The following is a 16,916-nucleotide window of genomic DNA, read 5'->3' as shown; positions in this document are numbered from 1 at the left end:
CTAAATTTCTTCTACAGAAAGGTAAAATCTGAGTCATGTAAAACATTGATTGCTTCTCCGGATGTAGGGCAGGCTGTTGCTGTGCTGTGCTGCTGCTGGCTGTAATTGTGACTCAGGGGGATTCTGAGTTAAGTTGAAAGTTGTCTTGTTCAATCTGTCAGTTGAGTTGGGCCAAAAGGAAGCAAGCAGAATTCTTATCATTTGGTATTCCTTCATAACTCAGGTCTGACCCAACCAGGTCAGTCTTCATATGCCGTTCGACTTATTTCTTTGAGCAGACATGTCTTTGTGTACCCTGGAGTGGAATTCTAGAAACTAGGTCATTTTTTATGGCTTCCTACTTGTATTCTGCTAAACTTTCAGGATGATATGATGTGGGACGAATTTGCTAAACTCTCCAGGCCTGAAATATATACAATTACTCTACTTTTTAGAGATGGTGAAACATTGAGCTGGGGAAAATATTTAAGTAAACAAATATCCACAGTGATTCAGCTTTCTACAAAGAAAAATATTCCAGTTAATATGTAAAAGTCTTAATGTAGTATAGGCACATATTACATGGTGGGCCCACGGGGGAAAACATTTGATATAAAAATAGACCTATCATTGACAAGTCAGGCAAAGAGGACCTGGCCAAGAGCAAATAAAAACATGATTTTAAATGTAAACGTTGTAAAAATGTTAAATTAATTTAAAAATAAAATACATTTATAGGAAAGTCTAAATTCTGAAGAGGCATATTAATTTTTGAAATATATATGCTGCTTCAATGTTCTATTTTATTTTAGATAAATAAGTAAACCAAAGAAAGGAAATTCTGAAAATTTAGGTTAGAAAGTTGAGAGTTAACCTACGTAAAAAATGTGAACTGAATGGAGAATCATGAAAGTAACTACTTCTCTCCAAGACAATGGCTGTAAACAACTGCCATTTACCTTCAAAATGAGATCCACATTTCCAGTGGGCACTTTGGTTGAGAATTTCTAAGCAGCAATATTTAATTTCATTTTCCTTATCTTTTTCTCTCTTTCACCATAAAAAATACATTAGAATTAAATATTAAAATTATATTCAGTGTCTCATATTTTAATCATAGAGGGAAAGGGAAATATACTTTCCATTGAACATAACTATTTTCCTGGAAACTCATGATAGTGCAAATTATGATGAATAGCTACATCTCCTTTGAGGCACTACAGGCTTTAAGTATAAAGGAAACCATACTTTCTTAGGAAATAATAAATTTCCTAAGTATTTTCATGAGTAATTTATAAGTAAGATAAGGACTCCCTTACTCATACTTAACTAAAAGGAAAAGCAAGACAAATGCCTTAAGCATGAGCAGAAGAGAGAAATGAGGTTAGAAAACCTTGTCTTCTGACGGGAAAATGTAACAACATTTAACAGACACCTGTTATGTCACGGGCATGGTTCTAGATGCCGAGAATAGGCAAATACGAGGAGGACTCAGCTTTTGGCTTAAGGAGCTGAGGGAGACCAACATGTCAATATACAGGATTCAGACTTTACTTTTATATGAGTCATACTGTACCTTTCTCTAGAAGAACTTTAGTATTTAGTTAGGTGACAATACTATAAATACTTTAATAGAAATATAAAGGGATTCTACGGAAGTTCCTATAAAATGAGAAAATTCATGGGGAACTTCAGAATGGCAAACTTTGCTTTCAGTTCTTGAAGGGCATATTTCTACACACACACACACACACACACACACACACACACACAAAATAGACATGGGGGTTTAAGATAAGTGGAAACATCAAGATGTTTCAGAATGTCCAAAAGAGGAGTAGTGCCTGACAGTGTGGGTCAGAGGTTGAGCATCAACCCATGAACCAAGAGGTCCCTGGTTCGATTCCTGGTCAGGGCACATGTCCAGGTTATGAGCTTTATCCCCAGTTGTGGATATGCAGGAAGCAGCTGATCAATGTTTCTCTGTCATAGATGTATCTATCTCTCTATCCCTCTCCCTTCCTCTCTCTATAAAATCAATAAAAACATTTTAAAAACAAACAATAACAACAACAAACAGAACTAGTGGAAAATGCTGCAGAGAGGCAAGTGTCCAGATGATGAATATCTCACTTGTCAGGCAGTGTAGTATAAATTTTATCTTTATTAATGACATATCTCTGGGAAACGTTGAGCAGATGAATAACAAGATGAGCCAGAGAAAGAGCTGTAGAAGGTTGTGATCAGAAACAGGAAAGGTATGCAGATGGACAAAAATGTTATAACTGATGAGAAAGCATGTAAGGATTTGAATTATAGTAGTAGCTGTGGGATTGGTAATGAGGGAAAGATATGAGATATTATTTTTGAGACATAGGAAAGTCTCTCAGTGTGCCACATATTATTATACAAAATTCCTATCCTCATAAAAGTTGCATTTTGATGAGGTAATCATACAGGAAGACTCAGCTTTTGGCTTAAGGAGCTGAGGGAGACCAATATGTTAATATACAGGATTCAGACTTTACTGTAGAAGGTTGTGATCAGAGCCAAGCTCTTCATTAAAATACATAAAATATACTATTTAATGTTGAAGTATTAAATTTAATATTTAATATATTTAATATAAAATTTAAAATGAGAAGAAGCTAGCAAGGCATGAGAAAGGCACTACTTTCAATCGGGTGTTCAGGGAAGCATTGTCAAGGAGGTAAGCTCAGAAGCAAGACTCAAATGATGTGGAGGGTGCTAGCTATCCAAAGAACTGGGGTTAGAATATTCCAGGATGGAAATATGTGCTTTAGGTGTAAAGGTTCTGGGGTGGGAATGAGCTTGATGTGTTTGCGTCTGACTTGAAGTAAGATAAGGAAGAGTGCTAAGAAAGTAAGCAGAGCCAGGCCATGCGTTTGGATTTATTTCTAAGTATGATGGGAAAGGGTAAAATAGGGAAATGCTGGTCAAGGGTACAGTTTTGAGACCAGTAAATTTGGGGGATCCAATGTACAGATGATTATAGCTAACAATGCTTATATACTTGTAAGCTGGTAACAGGGTAGATCTAAATGTTCTCTGCACAACAAAGAAATGGTCATTATGTGACATGGCGGAGGTGTTAGCGAATGCTGTGATGGTGGTCACAAGCAATATAAAAGTGCATCAAATCAACACCACACTGTATGCCCTAAACATATACAGTGTTATAGGTTGACTCTATGTCAATGAAATTGGGGGAAAGTATGATGAAAAACCCTTCCAGGATTCTGAGCAAGTGGTAGCCACTGTTTGAAGGACCGTACGGTGCTGTGTGAAAAGCAGAGCATGGCGGGGCAGGACCGGAAACAGAGTTCAGAAGCCCCTCCACCGGCTGGCTGAGAGATGCTGGCAGCGCTGCTCACCAGGGTGCCGGGGGATTAGAAGTCAGGACATTCTGAGTGCCAGAAACAAGAGCCGCAGGGTAGGCTCGTCATGATTGAAACCATTGTGAAAAATATAAATTAGGAGGGTTTCCTATGGATTCTCTATATACAAGTATTTTAAATTGTACACTGCTATTACTCAACTCCCCAGTGAGGAAATTATACATAAACTAGTGGCCCGGTGCACGAAATGTGTGCACTTTATAAGGGAATTAATTAGAGGAAATATTTTAATATTGCTTTCTGCCCTTTCTCTATAATAGAAGTGTCAGAGGTGAAAGAAAATTAGTAAAATGTGTATGAAAATCTCCCTTCCGTCAGAGTCTCGGGCACGCCACGGGACCCAGAGTCAAGTAGCAGCCCACCCACACGTGTCTCGAAATCGCATGAGACCCAGACCCGGCTGGCCCATCCCCATTGGGCAAGGCCCAGGCCCGGCCGGCCCCACCCCCTTTAAGCCCTGCAAGGCAAGGGGCTCAGGACAAGCCTCATATCCCCCCTCCCCTCCCCGTCAAGCTGCTGGGCAGGGGACAAAGCCCCCTGCTAATCATGCATTATGACCGTTTGCATATTAGCTTTTTATTATTAAGATTATCCAGCAGTATGGTATTTCCCTACAGAGTTTCACTGAAGAATTAATTTCCCAGTCCCCATGTTCCATTCAAATAACACTTTCATAGTGTGTGATGAAATGATCCATTGATATTTTACATATATTATATGCGCGTGTGCCTGTGTAATGTGTCATATTACCTTATGTTGCTATCTATGTTTCAATTCCTCTTGATTTTAAAACAGTGTGCTTTAGAATTCTTAGGTTCCAAAAAATAAGACCCACTACAGTTGTAAACATATGCCACCAAGGAATACACCAACCAGAACAAAAAGGCTACATACACACTGCTTCCCTGTAGCAAGAACTTTCTGGTACCACAGCCATTCGTCTTGGAAAAGCGTCTTTTTGATTGTTTTGCCCTCTGCTTTTTCCTCAGGATTGGTTACTACTGGATTTTTGCTAGAGCCCATTCAAAAGGCTTTTAAATGACTGAAGCCTCAGCACTTCATCACCAAAGTTTGTGCTTTAGTAAATTCTCAATTTCTCTCACAGAGACTCAGCTGTCTCAGAATCAGACTGCCTTCGGTAGTAATTACTGTGCACACGGTATGACTGGAGTCCTTGAAATTCATTACCAAAAAGTGCAGGGGGTGGGTGAGGAAAAAAAAAATAGAGTAAAAATGAATCGCAGGAATTGGCAGGTTCAAGTAAATCATTAAACCTCTCAGGAAGGAAGATCTGACAGAGACGCTATGAGGTCTCAGCCTCCAGGTTCCGCCGTGGTGGGTTTTTTCTCATCACCCTTCATTCTGTTTCCACAGGCTGACGCATCTCACTGCTTTTTCGTATATACTTACAGAAGAGGCCAGTTTTATTGGGGTACATTCCTTTTAAAATGCTCTTGGATGCCATAAAAACTTGATTAAATTGCTACTTACTCTCAAAAAGAAAGGAGTTTTAAACCTTCCAGGAAAAACCAGCTGGTCATACACTCACTGCAATGCAGTATTTTCACACACAAGAAAACAAGCATTCTGCGGTCGCGGGAAACTGAAGCAGTGACATTTCTTTAGCAGCGGAGTTGATTTTGTAGAAGATTTAGCTGGTGGAATGGCTTTGACTCAACACTGACACAATATGCTATACATATAGAACAATCAGATGCACTGCAACCTCCAAAAAAGAGCAATGTCACCGCCCTCTGAACAAACAGCACAGAGAGAGCAAATACAAATGTGATGTGAGGCCTACAGATGAATGTTCGTAAGTTCACCAAAATCTTTGCTCATTATTTTACCTTTGCGTGCTATTTTTCTCTAAAAGGGCACATCCTTCAATTCAAAATGAATTTAGACCATCCTAATTCATGACTTTTTCTGATGAAAGTAAAAATGAAAATAAAAATACTTATTTTTTTTCCTAATGAAGCTTTCTACATCTATTGATTCATTGATTGATTTAGCAATAAGAAAAGTAAGCAGTACTAGGCACTATAATTTTTTTTTGTTATCCTTTTGGACACAATGCATATTTCTATAAGAAATATACCTTATTTGAGTCCTACTGTAAGAATTAACTTTGGTAAACAGATGTATCAAATACCTTCACTATTTTGATAATGACACTGAAATTATAATTCACAGTTCTATCTCTATGGCGTGATTGGTATCTACATCACCAGGGCTGGAACTATTTGGTCCAAATGTTCAAATATATTAATTCTGTAGACAGAGTTTTGCCTTGGTATAGCAGTTTGCCGAAATCTCTTTCCCCGTCTCCCTGGGCACACAGAAGGAGTGCCCTTGGGTATGCTCACGTGACTCAGCTCCACCCAGTGGAATGTGAACAGAAGTGGTGTGTCTGCTTCTAGGTTTGGCTCTCTACAACTCCATGAGCTTCTCTTTGCTCTCTGCCCTCCTACTAGCCTGATGGAGAAAATGACAAAGCGAAGCCACAAATGGAAGAATTCGGGGCTCCTGATGGACTATGAAGAGGGCAGACAGCCCCACACACTCACCCAGATGGTTCAATGAGCCAGAAATAAAGCTTCAACACATTTCTGGGTCTATTTGTTTTAGCAGCTAGCCAATCCTAACTTATATACTTGGTTTGAAGAAAAAATATAATGACATTTTTTAAAAGGATGAGACTAATAGAAGTAACAGGGTTAAATAAAACAAATTTAAGTAACTATATACAGCCTGCACAGCACATCCTGCCAGCAATGAGCAGGTGGGTGGGAGTGAGGAAAGTGAGGTGGCAGAGGAAAGATCATCTCCTGGGCTCCTCTTAAACCACGCTCTTCATGCCCCCTCTGTGGCCTGGTGTGGATGGAGCAGAGATGGCCCAGTCCTCAGGTTGGTCCTCTTGTAATACCTGCTTTGTGGTCCACACAGACTTGCAGTCATTTTCAGAGAGTCTGACAGTCTGATGTTTGGCAAGGACAAAGTGTGAGCTCTGTTTTTCTTGAGATGATAGAAACGGAAGCCTTTATACAAGGGCCTACTTCCGGTCTCCCAAGACCCTCTGCAACTTCCCCCCTTGTCTTCACTTTTCTTTAGAGGAAGAGGTGGCCCTCATTTTTATTAATATTAGTCTCTCTATTTGCTCTTTAGCATATCATTTCCTGCCTGCAGCAAAGCTTCTTTTCCTTAAATATCCCTTTGTAGTCTTGCAGTGTCAGCTTCTTCCTTCCCTTACTTTCTGAGCATAAACATAGTCTTTTTCCCCTACCCAAAACAAACAACCACACATGCAAAAGAAATGACAAAAATAAAATTAAAAATAAAGCCACCACCATAAAACCTATTTTGTAAATATGATATGCCACAGAGGACTGCTGCTCATTTCTCTTTCACCTCCTCGATCCCTCATTTATTTACCACTTACACTTCCCATCATATCTACTCATTACTTATTATTGCGATTAACTATAAACATTTTTTAAAATATTATTTTTTCTTTCAGATCTAATAGCATGGTTCTGGAGGCGCAAATAGAGAAAAGACAGAACTTTTGCCTTGGAGGACTTCCCCGAGTTGAGGACAAAAGCAGAGGTGGAAATAATTACACACCAGGATGAGTTTTTGGTCAGCGAGGGATGTTTAAAAGTTGATGAAAGCCCCTTCTCCCCCGAAGGCACCATTAATACCATCTGAGGGCTAGGGAAGAGAGCTTCATAGAAGAAATGAATTTGAATTGCTGTGGTCAGAATGAAGGAAGGGCAGCTGAATAAGTGGGAGGGAGGGATTTGAGGTTGTCCAGAAATGGTTGCTTGGAGCCCTGTTTTGAAAGGCCTTTAATGAGTACAGACCTTTGTACTACAGGACAATTTTAAGTAGCATAAATAAATGATCTCATGTATATGAAAACAAACAAACAAACATATGATGCCAGCATGCAGGAGAGTTGGATTATAAGAATCAGGGTAAAGCATACACACCCAAGGCCACTGAAGGGTACAGGTAAATGTAAGGAGGCTGAGCTGAAGGAGTAGGAGTGCCCAGCCCTTGGAGTATGAGGTAACGCAGTAACCACAAATAATTTTTCTCCTCCCACTTAAGCAAAAGCCAAACTTCTCTTGGCTTCAAGAACTTTCTCAAATGACTGAGATGAGGTTGCCACAACCGGTGTACAGAATTTCACTTACAAGACCTCCCACAGGAAGTGACTTATACTCATGGCCAGTAAAAGAACTAAATGCATAATATCTATACCTAGACTACCATTTTGTTATTCTAAGTAATAGGACAACGTAGCGCTCATCAGCACCAAATTTTTGTCTTTTCCTATGTCCGTTTGGCCACACTGTTAAAAGGCCAGACGTCCTAGCAGCACCCTCCTAACCAGAGCTACAGCCTTTGCAGCAGGTGGTACCCACCTCTGCCTGCAGAACTGCAGCCCAAACAATCTGCTTGGAGCTGCCGACAAGTCAGTAGAATGTGCTTCTGAGTCAGCCTGTTAAGTAGGAGGACTGTTATTGTTGTTTTAACTCCTGCTGGAGTATGTGGGCAATTCTCCTCTTTCTGTCTCTAGTGAACCACGAGACACCCCTCTTCAGAACCCCTGGAATATGTGCCCGCTCCCCAGGAGCCAGCGTGGTCTGAGGTCCAGATATACCTGCGGGCTGACAGGACAGATTAGGACAGGCTTTCATAAAGGGAGTGTTCACATCCTAATTTACCAATAGAATCTACTTTTAGAATGTTAAATGTGCCTTTAAAATTGTTCACATAGAGTGCCATGGGCCAGCGCTGAATGCTGATGAGAGTAATCAGCACAAATGAAGGTACTTATTTTCAGAGAGCATGGTGACAATGCATTTTCTTTCTCCTTTCCTTAGTCATTGGGGGACTGTGGCCCTACTGTTTGTCTTTCTCTTGCCAAATGTTCTCAACAATGTAAACACTCATCCAGTGTTCTTCCCAAGGAATATTGAAAGAATAAAACAATCATCCTATTTTATAGAAAATTATCTAAAGGCTAGACTTTACCATTTATAAATGATAAAAAGTAGAAATCTATTCTGAAAACAAAGCAAACTTTAAGCAATGTCAAGATGTACCAAATCTTGTTGTACAGATAAAAGACCTGCCTGGAATAATGAAATAAATAGTTTTTGTTCTTTTAAAATGGTTTTCTCATTCTTATCTGTCCCTGATTTGTCTCAGTGTTTTTGGTTCTATTAAGATTCAAGATTACATATTAGTAGAATAAAGTTTTGTCACAGTGCTACAAAATTATGTGTTAAAAACATCCACGAAAGCTTCTTAGCATTTCAGAATTGTTGCACTCCATTAAGACACACTGAAGGAACCTTCAAAAGGGCAACAACCATCACTGATGTGCATTAAAGATATTGTGTGCTGAGTTCCTTCGATAGTAACCCTTGCATACTCATTCAGTCCTTCAACAAGTGAGGGTCCACCAAGATAAAGACACTACTCCAGAAACAGCTCAGAACGTCACAGTCTCTCCTCTCAGTGGAAGGACAGAATGTTGAAATGATGTCAGGGAGGTAGAAGATGGGTTATATAGATCTTGCTGGATCACAGTACGAGTGTGGGAGTTATTCTGACTGTTATGGGCAGTCATGGGTGAATTGTGAACAAGAGTCCTATCAATGGATTAAGATCTATTAAAGGCCACATTAAATGACCAACAGATGAGGGGTCAGAAAGACTGAGCACAGGAGGCTACTGCAAGAGTCAAGGTGAGAGAGTGAATTCCAATGATTTAGGCAGAGATAATGAAAAACAGCAAATTCTGGACAGGCATGATCTTGGTGCTATGAGGCTTAAGCAAGTTAAATAATACGTCTCTAATTGACGATGGAATGAAACCAATTGTCAGGGCTGTTTACTACTCTACAATGTTTACAGGGGCCTTTTGTGCCCAAGAGATGATGATATATCAACTTTTACACTTAGATTTAAATGTATTGGGTTTGAAATTTTTAATTAAATTTTACAGAATAATTAGTAATAATAACAAATGACTGCAAAGACTTTTATAAAGCATTTTCATTCCTGTTACCCCATTCAATTTAATCTAATTGGCACGGTTTGATGATTGCAAAGTTAAACAATGTCGAGATAACAAAGCAAAATAGGTAACTAGTGAAATAGTAACATATATGGTGTCACTGAATGAATCACTGCTCTTCCCCATGGCCTGTTTGCTCACTGGAGGTAGATATTGTGTCTTTGTTTTTCTAACATCAGCCTTCTCAACTTACATAAAAGGATCCAAGTAAAGTTTGGTGGAAGGAGTTAAACTGATAGTTTTGTGTCAATTCGGTGCTCCCAATCCTTTTCTGGTCGGCTTTATAACTTTGGAGTCTGAGGCCAATGAGCTCGACTTCAGGCTCTGCAATTACCATCTGATTTTGAGCAACTTACCGGACATATTTTGGCCTCGACTTCCTCACCTGCAAAATTGCCATGCACTTCCGACCTGTGGGACTTACATAATCTCTTGCACTTACTTTTATTTGCCCAGCAAATATTAGTTTACCTCTTCTTTCTCCCTTAAAGATATATGAAAGATTCTATATCTATAAATCTTACTACTGCTAATTGATATTCATCTTACCTTAAACAAATTCTAGAATTAAATGTGTTTGAGAAAATTAGGAAAAATCATTTTTTTAAAAAGGTTATTTATCTGATGATTTTTGAAAATAATATAAGCTATTAACATGGGGCAAGGAAGACTTTTTCTTTTCATTTCAAAGGTAGTAATTTGTTTTGAGGAATAGTGAGCATTTCATCTATGGGGAAATAAATCATATTTCAGTTATTGTGTTATGACAAAATCAGTGAGTCATGAGTCCCATTAGTTAGCAAGATCATTATAGCCAATAAAAGAGGGAAGCTTTTCTAATGAGAAAAAAAGAAAAAAGAAACAGAAACCCAACTGTCACGATGTCATGTATTAACAACTTTGGATTCCTGAACATGCTTTGATAGCCATGCTTAAACCATCTCCAAAATGCTGAAAGTCATCTAAAAGTAATATTAAATTGCTACTAAGCACCAAATGATTAAAGCATTAAAATGAATCCACTTGCTGACAGAATGAGTCAACCAGATCCTCCTGTATCAAATGGATGGAACTCTCAATATAGTGTTAGGTGAAGGCAAGTTGCAAAAGAATATCTAGAGTCTGATGCCATTTATGTAAACTCTTAATGTGTGAACAATCTCATGGCATGTTGTTTCATGCAGATGTCATTCAAGCATCGAACAAAGAGAAGGTTACATCGTCTTCAAGATTTTGCACCTTTTAGGAGGAAAGGCAAGGGAGCAGCGCAAGTTTTTGTCCTTCTGTGATGGTCTATTCCTTTAGGAAAGATTTGAACATCATATGTTGTGGTCACTTCATAAGGTATCACTATGTCGTATCACTATGTTGCATGCCTGAAACTAATATAATAGTGTATATCGACTATAATGACATTATAAATTTTAAAAAGGTTTGAACAAAGTTGACTGTCAGCATTGGCTTAATCCTCGGGACTTATACTTAGGTTATGTATTATAAACTTTCTATATTTCTCTTTGAAAGTTTTGTAATTTTTCTTGATTAAAAATAAGATAATGAAGAAATAAAAGCAGTACAGCATATATTGCTGTGGCCAATTTGAGATGGGATATTCAATACCTCTAATAAAAAGAAATTAGACTAAAATGCATTATCATTTCCTAGAATAAAAAAAAATAATTTGTGCCAAAGCCGGTTTGGCTCAGGGGTAGAGTGTCTGTCTGCGGACTGAAAGGTCCCAGGTTCGATTCCGGTCAAGGGCATGTACATTGGTTGCGGGCACATCCCCGGTAGGGGGTGTGCAAGAGGCAGCTGGTCGATGTTTCTCTCTCATCGATGTTTCTCACTCTCTATCCCTCTCTCTTCCTCTCTGTAAAAAAATTAATAAAATATATTTTTTTAAAAATCATTTATATTCTTTCTGTAAGATTATTCCCCTTTTATTATAGGAATTTTGAGTTCAAAGAAAGATCTAAAGTAAAGAAAAATATTATTTCTGCTTGTAAACTGAACTAAGTGTATCTATTTCTTTCTTTATTCATGAGACAATTATAAAGTAACAAATACAAAGCTAAACTAAATGTTTGCCTACTATGGCTTTTCAGTAAGTGCATTCTATATTCTTTCTTCTATAAATTCAGACAGAACCAACTCAAACCACTGGTGGACCTGGTTGCTAGACTTTTCTATCACAGCGTGAAACTCCTCCTCCAACAGCCGCTGGGGGTGTGTTCTTTCCCGTGTCTGCTGCTCCCAGACTCGTGTGCACCACCTTGGGTGAGTTACAGCTGCCTGCCTCCGCTCTGTCTCGTGCCCCTGATTTGTAAAATGGGGATGTCCCCTGTTATTTACTCACGGGGTTGTTTGTTGTAAGGAATAAATGATTTAAGTTATGCAAAGTAAATCATATAGGGCCAAGTCTGGCACATAGTAAATGTTGAGAAAATATTGACTGTTATTGGTAGTCATAGCAGAAGTGAGGCTTAGTTCAGAAGATCTTCTCATCTGTTTACTATTAAATCATTCAAAACATTAAGTGCTGTTTTGATAACCCTAACTGTATTAACTGTAGAATTCATGTTAATTCATATAAATTCTCCCTTATCAAAATGAGTTTATAGTCATTTAAAAAAGATCTTTAAAAATATTGTTAACAGTTAGTTTTCACAATTGTGATGAGGCTTACCTATTCAAGGACGAAGTAAAATGGTAAAGATTGTGACGTTGTGTTCTCAAAGGGTTAATAATAGGTTCTGTCTTCTCTCTGTAAAAAGAAAAAAATAGAAAATCAAGAATTTACTCTCTGACCCATGCACATTAATTACATCATGTAAATAAACACCAAATCCAACTTGTGCCTTTCTCTTTTTATATTGGGTAATTAAGAGACCAAGAGATAAATTTCAGGCTGGTTCTTTATAGTCATAACATTGAGTATTTACAGCCTACGAGGCACTCTTTTGGAACAGAGCAGTGAAAACGCTAATTGTTTTAAACTTCTTCTTGGTTCTCAGCTTCACTCCAGTGAAGCTACATATATATTATATCCAAGGAGAAATAAAGTATGAATTGTTTTCAGCTAATAAATTGTAGACACTTGTATTCTCTCCCAAGAGGAGGTATTCATCCCAGGAGATAGTTAATTATATCCGGTTAGCTTTGCAGGACTGGGCCTGTTGCCCAGTTCGTATTGACTCTCCCTAGAATAGGAGGGAGAGGACTTTTTTTCCTTCTTAACAATGGATTAAATTTTCTCTAAAGGTACTCAACTTATTTTGACATACAGAATTCGAAAAGTCATTTTGGATTATTACTTCTATTCAGAAATTCCACTAGAACAATACAGAACACTTCCTACTGAGGTGGTGCCTAGAGAAAAGCCAATTACTAGAAGGGGCTGGGCTTGTTTTGCCCCTCATAAGCCATTCGGGTGTAATCCTCTTTATCTACAGAGACGACCACGGGCCAACCGTACATACACAATTGTCCCTAAATGCAAGGGGCAGCGTTGAGTCCCAGTTTGAAGTCCTGCTCTCTTACAATAGGTGAATAAATCGATGTAGCTCCACGTCAGGGCCTGTATGATTTCACCCCTGGCAGGGCGGACCCCATCATATCCTCAGGAAAGATGTTGCTTTACAAGAATGAATCTTAAGACTCAAAATGAGATCAGAAGCTATTGACTCTTCTTCCAGTAGGAAATGTAAGCTTGGAAAGACAAGAACCAGGTGGCTCTGTTCTTCTCCATGACCTTTCCGAGAACAATGTGTATATGGAGCAGACCAGGGTTCGATGAAAAAAATAACAAACACGGACTGGCTCAGGTCTTCTGTTAAGTGCTTTTACATGTAATTATCTCATTTCATCTGTAAGCAATCACACATGATGTGCAGTGGAGAACAAGTCTATTAATGCATATTAAAGGTAGAAAGGCTTAACGTTTTTTAAAATATATATATATATTCTGTAGGCACAAAGAAACTAGTGGAATCCTCAGTTTCTTCAAATAATTTGATAGCTAGATTAGAAAGAAAAAAAAAAAGTGACCACCCAGGCCTCTGAACAAAGTTTTTTTTCCTATTTGTTTTTTCCATTTACTCCATTCAGTGGTCCTCAAATTTGGAATATATTTTAAATGACATCATATATTTATAAATGAACATATGACATATATCTATGTAACATAGACTAAAGAATTTTAAGAATAGTTTTGATTAAAAGCAAGTTATATCCTTTAAAACTAATAAAATGGTGGACCTTGTTCTCATAAAAAAAATTTTCAGGTACTTAATCAATGAATGCTGAATGAAATGTCATGCTTTATATCCTCTTTAACTTCCTTATTTTCCTTAAATTCCTTAATATGCATATTTTTTTGTACTTCATCTTCATAATTTTCAAGTCCACATTCACCCATGAAGATAAATGTCCAAGTACAGGTTACATATGTGTACCTGTATCATTTAACCTAGTAAAATTAAGAAGAAAAAAATGAAAGAAAATCTATAGAACTGGGTCAGCAAACAATGGACCAGAGGTTAGCCCCATCTTCCTGCTGCCTGTTTCTCTAAATACAGTTCATCGGCACACAAACCAGGTCCCTCGTTTCAGTGTTGCCTGTGGCTGCCTTCCTGCTGCACTGCCAGAGTGAGTAGCTGTGACAGAGTCTACGACCCCTTGTACATTTATGTGTGACCCCAACTATTGACCATCTGGCCCTTTACAGCAAACATTCAGCAACACCTATTATCAAAGAACATGTTCACCATTTGAGTAATATTAAAACAATATTTAAAAATAATGTCCTATCTTTCACAGCCTTTCCAATATTAACTCAATAGTTATATATAAATGAAAGTAAAACATCAGCCTTAAACACTTAAAAGCGAATTTCATTCCAACAGAATCTAGAAATTATTGGGCAAAGAATGAGAAGATGGTTAAAAAATAAAGGGTACCCATTTAGTCATAACAATAATGGCCCATTTACCTATCATCCTGATTTTTCTGTGCCTTTGTTTGTTATAACATTAAAATGACTATTTTTCTAGACTTTATTTTATGATAAAGAGATAAATGCCATCTGGGATTTATTTTTGAAAAGCACTTATGGCCTATTTCATCAGGCACATAAAACTGAATCGCCATCTTAAATGAATACAGTGCAGTTAGAAGTAATATTTTTATCCCATATAACACAGTTTTCATTGAGAGCATTCTTTGGTACAGTTTTGGTATTTGTCATATTATATGGAGTGATTATAGCTTCCCTGAAACAATGTTAACAAACGTACACCGCATTTATTATGTGCCGGAAACTATTTGAAGCACTTCATCTCTATGTTAGCTCACTCATTCCTCACTATCACCTTCTGAGACAGGCAACTATTGTTATACCCAGTTAACAGATGAGAAAACTGAGGCCAAGACTTTTAAGTGTCCTTCCCAGCATGACACAACTAGAAAGTGGCTAACCTTTCAGCAATACACCAATTCTTTCTAACCCTAAGGATTGATGTTGGGTCTTTCACGTTTCAAGCATAAAGGCTTTGAGACTCCTCTAAGAAGTGGTATTTCAAGAATGGCAACTTTTAATTTTCTAGAAATACTAAGCACATTTATTTTTCAGCAAATCCAGCTTCTTGAACACATCGAAGTTGGCTCAGCTGTAGCTGTGCCTCTGCTCTCTACTTCGTTTTTCTATCAGGCCTGCTTGTGTCACCTTCCAGAACCTCTTAGAGCTGGGTCCACATGTTGTTGACAATCATGCATGACAGCACCTGACAAAGTCCAGGGGTTAACAGCTTCATTGAAGGGCTAGCCTGCACGTGGTGATAGAGAACAGGATGCGCAGTGGCATCACCAACTCCTGGAATAAATCAGTCAATAAGGAACCCAAGAGAAACACTTTTTATCTATACATGATCAGTGGTATTAGCTGCTTTCTCAGATACACAAGGTGTGTACATGATGAAATTGGGTTGGTGGATATGATGAAATAAGGTGTGTGTATGATGAAATTAAACAATATAAGAGCTGGCAGTGCATTTCAAATAAGGCTGGCCATATAATACATGTGTGGATGTTGGCATATTTAATTGCAAGTTATGCAATCCCTATGGCATTAAAGTTAGAATGATACGTTTCTTTTAGAATCTTGTGAAGAAAATATTGCCAACATGTGGTTTTTGCTTAATTAATTAAGCAACAAAGTCAAGACAAAATCTTCCCTAGATTGATAGGGACAGGATATACTTCTCATTAACTTTGAAACATTTGGTAATTTTTCATGTTTTGATAGACCTTTCAGATAGGCTAAACAGATGCTTGACATTGCTGGGATTCTGAAGAGCTAACATAACCTCACTGGCTAGCATTAGCCTACTTCATGAGCTCTCAAATAAACAATAACAACGTTGTTCTCTAGTCCTCTATCAATCTGCCCTGCGAGGCTTTGAACAGTTCCTGTAATTCAGTGCACTTGTCCAGAACAACGAGACTTCAACTACTGAGAACGGAATTGCTGATCCTCAGGAAAATACCCACCACACCAGCAATCTTAGCTAGAGCAGTGGCCAACATACAATCATCTAGTCGAACATGCTGCGAAACCATTTCTATTCCGCAATAGGTTTAGAAACAGCTCATGATTATTGATTACGAGCTGAAATACTTATTGATTAGTAGCTGAAAGTCACCATGAGGCAAAACCACTGACAGCTGAACAGAGATATTTCTTTCTTGGGGTTTCTTTTCAGGAGAACATTATGTTTCTTGCCAAGGAAACTGCTTCAAAATGTACATTTGAAAGATATAAGGACACTTAACAAAAGCCCTATTCAAAATGTGATCTCAAGTTGCCAGAGAATCTAAGTAAGATTGAGTTTTCCCATTTCATCCCCAAACCTGCTACTTCAGGCTCTTGCCAAGGACTAGCAGACTGCATTAAGCCGGTTTAGCACAAATAATCCAGTCTTGTTCAAAGCATCTCAATATAGTTCCAGGCAGTAAAGAAGGATACAAATAGGTGAAAGAGAAAGGACTGAATTAGAAGAGTCAGGTTTACGTCTCAGAATCTTTAAAAAGGCTATATCCTGCTCATACAAATCCTGATAGGAGCAGGGTAATTCTCCAGCCCACCTTTCTTTCTCCCATGCAGTGACCCAGCAATTGGGATCTATTCTTCTCGTGGCTCAACTTGGGGCCTCAGGATTGCTCACCCAAGAGCTGGGCACTGGCTCTCAAATGCTTTCACACAGAGGTGGCACACAACACCGTCTCTCACAGCCCACTGGGCTCAACTAGCCACATGGCTCTGCCTAAATACAAGGGATGGAGAGAGAGGTAGGGTAAATGGAGATTTGTTGAACAATAAACATCTTGATTTCAAGAGTGAGAGGCATGATATGTCCAGTAGTACA

General features: G+C 38.3%; 1 protein-coding gene across 30 annotated transcripts in view; it reads right to left on the bottom strand.

The window, feature by feature from the left end:
- Positions 1-16,916, bottom strand: part of MAP2 (microtubule associated protein 2) — a 223,386-nt gene that overhangs the window by 66,523 nt on the left and 139,947 nt on the right. For all 30 annotated transcript variants that reach the window (XM_084892944.1, XM_084892945.1, XM_084892947.1 and 27 more), the window contains one exon: positions 12,182-12,259. The gene's annotated coding sequence lies outside the window, so the exon portion shown is untranslated. The remainder of the gene's footprint in view (positions 1-12,181; positions 12,260-16,916) is intronic.

The sequence above is a fragment of the Pipistrellus hanaki genome (assembly GCF_964339955.1).
Source record: "Pipistrellus hanaki genome assembly, chromosome: 8".
NCBI classification, from domain to species: Eukaryota; Metazoa; Chordata; class Mammalia; order Chiroptera; family Vespertilionidae; genus Pipistrellus; species Pipistrellus hanaki.
Note: the sequence above shows the minus strand (reverse complement) of the source record. Positions and strands in the feature narration are given on the sequence as shown.